Source organism: Gymnoscopelus braueri (genome assembly GCF_963280865.1).
Source record: "Gymnoscopelus braueri genome assembly, chromosome: 15".
Lineage (NCBI taxonomy): Eukaryota > Metazoa > Chordata > Actinopteri > Myctophiformes > Myctophidae > Gymnoscopelus > Gymnoscopelus braueri.
The window spans coordinates 4,801,746-4,811,376 of record NC_137620.1 but is presented as its reverse complement, the minus strand read 5'-3'; positions in this window follow the sequence as shown (position 1 = coordinate 4,811,376).

The following is a 9,631-nucleotide window of genomic DNA, read 5'->3' as shown; positions in this document are numbered from 1 at the left end:
GCTTATCCGAGAGTGTGGCGTTGTAGGGGAGGTGTCCCCGCACGCGTGCGTATGTCAGAAGTGTCGGCAGTGTCCGCCGGCGCCGGTCCAGTGTCCACCGTTGTCTGAAAACTGCACTTTTCTGACCTCTGACCTCACTGGACGGTCCGCCACACTTTTTTTTACATCTCTCGGGCTTATCCGAGAGTGTGGCGTTGTAGGGGAGGTGTCCCCGCACGAGTGCGTATGTCAGAAGTGTCGGCAGTGTCCACCGGTGCCTGTCCAGTGTCCACTGTTGTCTGAAAACTGCACTTTTCTGACCTCTGACCTCACTGGACGGTCCGCCACACTTTTTTTTACACCTCTCGGGCTTATCCGAGAGTGTGGCGTTGTAGGGGAGGTGTCCCCGCACGCGTGCGTATGTCAGAAGTGTCGGCAGTGTCCGCCGGCGCCGGTCCAGTGTCCACCGTTGTCTGAAAACTGCACTTTTCTGACCTCTGACCTCACTGGACGGTCCGCCACACTTTTTTTTACACCTCTCGGGCTTATCCGAGAGTGTGGCGTTGTAGGGGAGGTGTCCCCGCACGCGTGCGTATGTCAGAAGTGTCGGCAGTGTCCGCCGGCGCCGGTCCAGTGTCCACCGTTGTCTGAAAACTGCACTTTTCTGACCTCTGACCTCACTGGACGGTCCGCCACACTTTTTTTTACATCTCTCGGGCTTATCCGAGAGTGTGGCGTTGTAGGGGAGGTGTCCCCGCACGAGTGCGTATGTCAGAAGTGTCGGCAGTGTCCACCGGTGCCTGTCCAGTGTCCACTGTTGTCTGAAAACTGCACTTTTCTGACCTCTGACCTCACTGGACGGTCCGCCACACTTTTTTTTACACCTCTCGGGCTTATCCGAGAGTGTGGCGTTGTAGGAGAGGTGTCCCCGCACGCGTGCGTATGTCAGAAGTGTCGGCAGTGTCCGCCGGCGCCGGTCCAGTGTCCACCGTTGTCTGAAAACTGCACTTTTCTGACCTCTGACCTCACTGGACGGTCCGCCACACTTTTTTTTACATCTCTCGGGCTTATCCGAGAGTGTGGCGTTGTAGGGGAGGTGTCCCCGCACGCGTGCGTATGTCAGAAGTGTCGGCAGTGTCCGCCGGCGCCGGTCCAGTGTCCACCGTTGTCTGAAAACTGCACTTTTCTGACCTCTGACCTCACTGGACGGTCCGCCACACTTTTTTTTACATCTCTCGGGCTTATCCGAGAGTGTGGCGTTGTAGGGGAGGTGTCCCCGCACGCGTGCGTATGTCAAAAGTGTCGGCAGTGTCCGCCGGCGCCGGTCCAGTGTCCACCGTTGTCTGAAAACTGCACTTTTCTGACCTCTGACCTCACTGGACGGTCCGCCACACTTTTCTTTACACCTCTCGGGCTTATCCGAGAGTGTGGCGTTGTAGGGGAGGTGTCCCCGCACGCGTGCGATTGTCAAAAGTGTCGGCAGTGTCCGCCGGCGCCGGTCCAGTGTCCACCGTTGTCTGAAAACTGCACTTTTCTGACCTCTGACCTCACTGGACGGTCCGCCACACTTTTCTTTACACCTCTCGGGCTTATCCGAGAGTCTGGCGTTGTAGGGGAGGTGTCCCCGCACGCGTGCGTATGTCAGAAGTGTCGGCAGTGTCCGCCGGCGCCGGTCCAGTGTCCACCGTTGTCTGAAAACTGCACTTTTCTGACCTCTGACCTCACTGGACGGTCCGCCACACTTTTCTTTACACCTCTCGGGCTTATCCGAGAGTGTGGCGTTGTAGGGGAGGTGTCCCCGCACGCGTGCGTATGTCAGAAGTGTCGGCAGTGTCCACCGGTGCCTGTCCAGTGTCCACCGTTGTCTGAAAACTGCACTTTTCTGACCTCTGACCTCACTGGACGGTCCGCCACACTTTTTTTTACATCTCTCGGGCTTATCCGAGAGTGTGGCGTTGTAGGGGAGGTGTCCCCGCACGCGTGCGTATGTCAGAAGTGTCGGCAGTGTCCGCCGGCGCCGGTCCAGTGTCCACCGTTGTCTGAAAACTGCACTTTTCTGACCTCTGACCTCACTGGACGGTCCGCCACACTTTTTTTTACATCTCTCGGGCTTATCCGAGAGTTTGGCGTTGTAGGGGAGGTGTCCCCGCACGCGTGCGTATGTCAGAAGTGTCGGCAGTGTCCGCCGGCGCCGGTCCAGTGTCCACCGTTGTCTGAAAACTGCACTTTTCTGACCTCTGACCTCACTGGACGGTCCGCCACACTTTTTTTTACATCTCTCGGGCTTATCCGAGAGTGTGGCGTTGTAGGGGAGGTGTCCCCGCACGCGTGCGTATGTCAGAAGTGTCGGCAGTGTCCGCCGGCGCCAGTCCAGTGTCCACCGTTGTCTGAAAACTGCACTTTTCTGACCTCTGACCTCACTGGACGGTCCGCCACACTTTTCTTTACACCTCTCGGGCTTATCCGAGAGTCTGGCATTGTAGGGGAGGTGTCCCCGCACGCGTGCGTATGTCAGAAGTGTCGGCAGTGTCCGCCGGCGCCGGTCCAGTGTCCACCGTTGTCTGAAAACTGCACTTTTCTGACCTCTGACCTCACTGGACGGTCCGCCACACTTTTCTTTACACCTCTCGGGCTTATCCGAGAGTGTGGCGTTGTAGGGGAGGTGTCCCCGCACGCGTGCGTATGTCAGAAGTGTCGGCAGTGTCCACCGGTGCCTGTCCAGTGTCCACTGTTGTCTGAAAACTGCACTTTTCTGACCTCTGACCTCACTGGACGGTCCGCCACACTTTTCTTTACACCTCTCGGGCTTATCCGAGAGTGTGGCGTTGTAGGGGAGGTGTCCCCGCACGCGTGCGTATGTCAGAAGTGTCGGCAGTGTCCGCCGGCGCCGGTCCAGTATCCACCGTTGTCTGAAAACTGCACTTTTCTGACCTCTGACCTCACTGGACGGTCCGCCACACTTTTTTTTACATCTCTCGGGCTTATCCGAGAGTGTGGCGTTGTAGGGGAGGTGTCCCCGCACGCGTGCGTATGTCAGAAGTGTCGGCAGTGTCCGCCGGCGCCGGTCCAGTGTCCACCGTTGTCTGAAAACTGCACTTTTCTGACCTCTGACCTCACTGGACGGTCCGCCACACTTTTCTTTACACCTCTCGGGCTTATCCGAGAGTGTGGCGTTGTAGGGGAGGTGTCCCCGCACGCGTGCGTATGTCAGAAGTGTCGGCAGTGTCCGCCGGCGCCGGTCCAGTGTCCACCGTTGTCTGAAAACTGCACTTTTCTGACCTCTGACCTCACTGGACGGTCCGCCACACTTTTCTTTACACCTCTCGGGCTTATCCGAGAGTGTGGCGTTGTAGGGGAGGTGTCCCCGCACGCGTGCGTATGTCAGAAGTGTCGGCAGTGTCCACCGGTGCCTGTCCAGTGTCCACTGTTGTCTGAAAACTGCACTTTTCTGACCTCTGACCTCACTGGACGGTCCGCCAACTTTTTTTTACACCTCTCGGGCTTATCCGAGAGTGTGGCGTTGTAGGGGAGGTGTCCCCGCACGCGTGCGTATGTCAGAAGTGTCGGCAGTGTCCGCCGGCGCCGGTCCAGTGTCCACCGTTGTCTGAAAACTGCACTTTTCTGACCTCTGACCTCACTGGACGGTCCGCCACACTTTTTTTTACATCTCTCGGGCTTATCCGAGAGTGTGGCGTTGTAGGGGAGGTGTCCCCGCACGCGTGCGTATGTCAGAAGTGTCGGCAGTGTCCGCCGGCGCCGGTCCAGTGTCCACCGTTGTCTGAAAACTGCACTTTTCTGACCTCTGACCTCACTGGACGGTCCGCCACACTTTTTTTTACATCTCTCGGGCTTATCCGAGAGTGTGGCGTTGTAGGGGAGGTGTCCCCGCACGCGTGCGTATGTCAGAAGTGTCGGCAGTGTCCGCCGGCGCCGGTCCAGTGTCCACCGTTGTCTGAAAACTGCACTTTTCTGACCTCTGACCTCACTGGACGGTCCGCCACACTTTTCTTTACACCTCTCGGGCTTATCCGAGAGTCTGGCGTTGTAGGGGAGGTGTCCCCGCACGCGTGCGTATGTCAGAAGTGTCGGCAGTGTCCGCCGGCGCCGGTCCAGTGTCCACCGTTGTCTGAAAACTGCACTTTTCTGACCTCTGACCTCACTGAACGGTCCGCCACACTTTTCTTTACACCTCTCGGGCTTATCCGAGAGTGTGGCGTTGTAGGGGAGGTGTCCCCGCACGCGTGCGTATGTCAGAAGTGTCGGCAGTGTCCACCGGTGCCTGTCCAGTGTCCACTGTTGTCTGAAAACGGCACTTTTCTGACCTCTGACCTCACTGGACGGTCCGCCACACTTTTTTTTACACCTCTCGGGCTTATCCGAGAGTGTGGCGTTGTAGGGGAGGTGTCCCCGCACGCGTGCGTATGTCAGAAGTGTCGGCAGTGTCCGCCGGCGCCGGTCCAGTGTCCACCGTTGTCTGAAAACTGCACTTTTCTGACCTCTGACCTCACTGGACGGTCCGCCACACTTTTTTTTACATCTCTCGGGCTTATCCGAGAGTGTGGCGTTGTAGGGGAGGTGTCCCCGCACGCGTGCGTATGTCAGAAGTGTCGGCAGTGTCCGCCGGCGCCGGTCCAGTGTCCACCGTTGTCTGAAAACTGCACTTTTCTGACCTCTGACCTCACTGGACGGTCCGCCACACTTTTTTTTACATCTCTCGGGCTTATCCGAGAGTGTGGCGTTGTAGGGGAGGTGTCCCCGCACGCGTGCGTATGTCAGAAGTGTCGGCAGTGTCCGCCGGCGCCGGTCCAGTGTCCACCGTTGTCTGAAAACTGCACTTTTCTGACCTCTGACCTCACTGGACGGTCCGCCACACTTTTCTTTACACCTCTCGGGCTTATCCGAGAGTCTGGCGTTGTAGGGGAGGTGTCCCCGCACGCGTGCGTATGTCAGAAGTGTCGGCAGTGTCCGCCGGCGCCGGTCCAGTGTCCACCGTTGTCTGAAAACTGCACTTTTCTGACCTCTGACCTCACTGGACGGTCCGCCACACTTTTCTTTACACCTCTCGGGCTTATCCGAGAGTGTGGCGTTGTAGGGGAGGTGTCCCCGCACGCGTGCGTATGTCAGAAGTGTCGGCAGTGTCCGCCGGCGCCGGTCCAGTATCCACCGTTGTCTGAAAACTGCACTTTTCTGACCTCTGACCTCACTGGACGGTCCGCCACACTTTTTTTTACATCTCTCGGGCTTATCCGAGAGTGTGGCGTTGTAGGGGAGGTGTCCCCGCACGCGTGCGTATGTCAGAAGTGTCGGCAGTGTCCGCCGGCGCCGGTCCAGTGTCCACCGTTGTCTGAAAACTGCACTTTTCTGACCTCTGACCTCACTGGACGGTCCGCCACACTTTTCTTTACACCTCTCGGGCTTATCCGAGAGTGTGGCGTTGTAGGGGAGGTGTCCCCGCACGCGTGCGTATGTCAGAAGTGTCGGCAGTGTCCGCCGGCGCCGGTCCAGTGTCCACCGTTGTCTGAAAACTGCACTTTTCTGACCTCTGACCTCACTGGACGGTCCGCCACACTTTTCTTTACACCTCTCGGGCTTATCCGAGAGTGTGGCGTTGTAGGGGAGGTGTCCCCGCACGCGTGCGTATGTCAGAAGTGTCGGCAGTGTCCACCGGTGCCTGTCCAGTGTCCACTGTTGTCTGAAAACTGCACTTTTCTGACCTCTGACCTCACTGGACGGTCCGCCAACTTTTTTTTACACCTCTCGGGCTTATCCGAGAGTGTGGCGTTGTAGGGGAGGTGTCCCCGCACGCGTGCGTATGTCAGAAGTGTCGGCAGTGTCCGCCGGCGCCGGTCCAGTGTCCACCGTTGTCTGAAAACTGCACTTTTCTGACCTCTGACCTCACTGGACGGTCCGCCACACTTTTTTTTACATCTCTCGGGCTTATCCGAGAGTGTGGCGTTGTAGGGGAGGTGTCCCCGCACGCGTGCGTATGTCAGAAGTGTCGGCAGTGTCCGCCGGCGCCGGTCCAGTGTCCACCGTTGTCTGAAAACTGCACTTTTCTGACCTCTGACCTCACTGGACGGTCCGCCACACTTTTTTTTACATCTCTCGGGCTTATCCGAGAGTGTGGTGTTGTAGGGGAGGTGTCCCCGCACGCGTGCGTATGTCAGAAGTGTCGGCAGTGTCCGCCGGAGCCGGTCCAGTGTCCACCGTTGTCTGAAAACTGCACTTTTCTGACCTCTGACCTCACTGGACGGTCCGCCACACTTTTCTTTACACCTCTCGGGCTTATCCGAGAGTCTGGCGTTGTAGGGGAGGTGTCCCCGCACGCGTGCGTATGTCAGAAGTGTCGGCAGTGTCCGCCGGCGCCGGTCCAGTGTCCACCGTTGTCTGAAAACTGCACTTTTCTGACCTCTGACCTCACTGAACGGTCCGCCACACTTTTCTTTACACCTCTCGGGCTTATCCGAGAGTGTGGCGTTGTAGGGGAGGTGTCCCCGCACGCGTGCGTATGTCAGAAGTGTCGGCAGTGTCCACCGGTGCCTGTCCAGTGTCCACTGTTGTCTGAAAACGGCACTTTTCTGACCTCTGACCTCACTGGACGGTCCGCCACACTTTTTTTTACACCTCTCGGGCTTATCCGAGAGTGTGGCGTTGTAGGGGAGGTGTCCCCGCACGCGTGCGTATGTCAGAAGTGTCGGCAGTGTCCGCCGGCGCCGGTCCAGTGTCCACCGTTGTCTGAAAACTGCACTTTTCTGACCTCTGACCTCACTGGACGGTCCGCCACACTTTTTTTTACATCTCTCGGGCTTATCCGAGAGTGTGGCGTTGTAGGGGAGGTGTCCCCGCACGCGTGCGTATGTCAGAAGTGTCGGCAGTGTCCGCCGGCGCCGGTCCAGTGTCCACCGTTGTCTGAAAACTGCACTTTTCTGACCTCTGACCTCACTGGACGGTCCGCCACACTTTTCTTTACACCTCTCGGGCTTATCCGAGAGTCTGGCGTTGTAGGGGAGGTGTCCCCGCACGCGTGCGTATGTCAGAAGTGTCGGCAGTGTCCGCCGGCGCCGGTCCAGTATCCACCGTTGTCTGAAAACTGCACTTTTCTGACCTCTGACCTCACTGGACGGTCCGCCACACTTTTTTTTACATCTCTCGGGCTTATCCGAAAGTGTGGCGTTGTAGGGGAGGTGTCCCCGCACGCGTGCGTATGTCAGAAGTGTCGGCAGTGTCCACCGGTGCCTGTCCAGTGTCCACTGTTGTCTGAAAACGGCACTTTTCTGACCTCTGACCTCACTGGACGGTCCGCCACACTTTTTTTTACACCTCTCGGGCTTATCCGAGAGTGTGGCGTTGTAGGGGAGGTGTCCCCGCACGCGTGCGTATGTCAGAAGTGTCGGCAGTGTCCGCCGGCGCCCCGGCGGCCGCCTGCGACCCGCGACCGGCGTCGGCGCAACCACACTTTGCAATTTCCCAGAATTGCGACGCGTCTAGTTTATAAATGTTATTGATGCTCAATTATTTAACTTTTTGCTTCAGTGATTGGAATAGCCTTGAATGAAAATGCTGCATTTTTATGGTTTTGTCAAGAAGTCATGAAGCATGTACCTTGTACTCATAAAAAATATAGACATAAAAGAAGAAAAAAAGAAATGGAAAAAAGAAAAGAGAAACTTGTTTCAAGCCTGCTGTGAAATGTGTCTTCAGTGTTGCACATTTGTCTCACGTCACAAATGATTGACTGAAAGGGACTTATTTTGAGAGAGGCCTTGGGCTGTCCTGCTTGGTCCAGGGAAAAAATACTTTTGTAAATAGTTGCATTCAAATTTGTCAGTATATACAACAACAATGTTGTGCTTTCCAAATGATATCCCTGCTCTTTACTGATAATAAAAATGCTTTGAAGACTATTTTTTTTTGTCCAGCTCATGACTGTAGCCTGTGATAGTGTGATTAGTGAGTAACATGTAAGAAACAAAACAGAATCTTAACCCATGGAATGGTGCATAAACCCCCCACCACTATTGTGTGGGTGGGTCTATGATGGACCCAGCCCACACAATAGTGGTGGTCCCCAGGTTGCTTTTAGTCAGGATGGTGGTCCCTGGGTGAAAATCAGTTGAAAACCCCTGCTCTATGGCCCTGGTGCAGTGACACTTACTGTCCTGCAGAGGTCACCATAGAACCTCTCATAACAGAGAGAGAGGAGAATTCAGCTGGCCCTTTTAGGTAGTACATTTACTCAAGTACTGCACTAATAAGTGCAATGTGTCGCTTAGCGATGCGTTGTGAGCTTGTAGATCTGCTATTTTCAGAAGATGTTTTATCCATTTCATACATTGAGTATTTTTACTTTTGGTACTTTAATTATCTTTTGATGCCAATACTTTGGAACTTTTACTCAAGTAAAGGTTGAATACCATTTTACAAGCAAGCCCAAATAAGCAACTACACTTTGAAAACAAGCCCTTCAAAAAAACAATATGACTTGAGGCCACAGCATTGATGACTGTCATGCCTGTGTCTACACTGTCCCAGCTCATTTCACCCTTTTAATACAGATTTTATACACCAGTGTCTTTTGTGGAAATATGCTCTATAAACAGCAGCCATATTGAAAAGAAATTGGGCCTCTTCCTTACTTCCTTCACAGGTGTGATCAATTATACTAATTAAGGCCCGATTCACACCCACGGTTTGCTTAAACTCAGGGACCAAATGTTTACATTGTTGCATTTTGCATTTGGTCTGGTTAGCGTTTGCACAGGATCTTGTTAAGCGAACCAAATATGTAAACAAATGACACATGGTCAAACAGATCTACTGACAGAATAGGCTAACTTAGCTGTAGTTTATAGGCCTATAAACAGTTTCGGGCAATATTACTTATTTCCATATTGGAACAAAAAATATCAATATTCAAGAGATGTATTGTCACAAGGATGTATGGCAAGTAGGCCTGCATGCACTGTGAAAATCTTAGGTTGGGGTGCTCCATTAATACACAATACATAAATAACAACACTAAATTAATCATATTTGAACTGGGGATCCCCCAAAAGAATCACATTTGAACTGGGGACCCCCCAAAAATAATCATATTTGAACTGGGGACCCCCCACCCTGACAAGCACTTGGAATTGTAGGTATTATATTTAGTTTGACTCAGCTCCACAGATAAATATTGTGAAAATAGCCGATCACAGAGCTTGTAGATTGGCTATTTTCACAATGTTTGCCTCTTTCTCATGTAATATTTGACAATTTGGTATTAAAAAGTTCTTAAAAGTCATGAAATTGTAACTTTGTAAATGTGCAGATACCCTGTATACACTTATACTGTATGTTGGTTTGTTTACTGTTGAGTGAGAAAACAATGTTGCACATTATAAGCTAATCAGCTGGGGACCCCCCATAATAATATGGGGACCCCTCTGGGGGTCCCGACCCCCAGTTTGGTAACCAGTGGTCTAAGTTACAACCAGCAGAGATAAATATGAGGATTTATAGTTTCCTCATTTGATACTGTAGCTCTGGTCAGATTAATGTTGATGATTCTACAGAGGCTGAGTGACATTTTAGTGCCACGAGAAGACATGAAAACATGGCTGCTACCATCATCATCATCATCATCATCATCACCATCATTTATTAAACT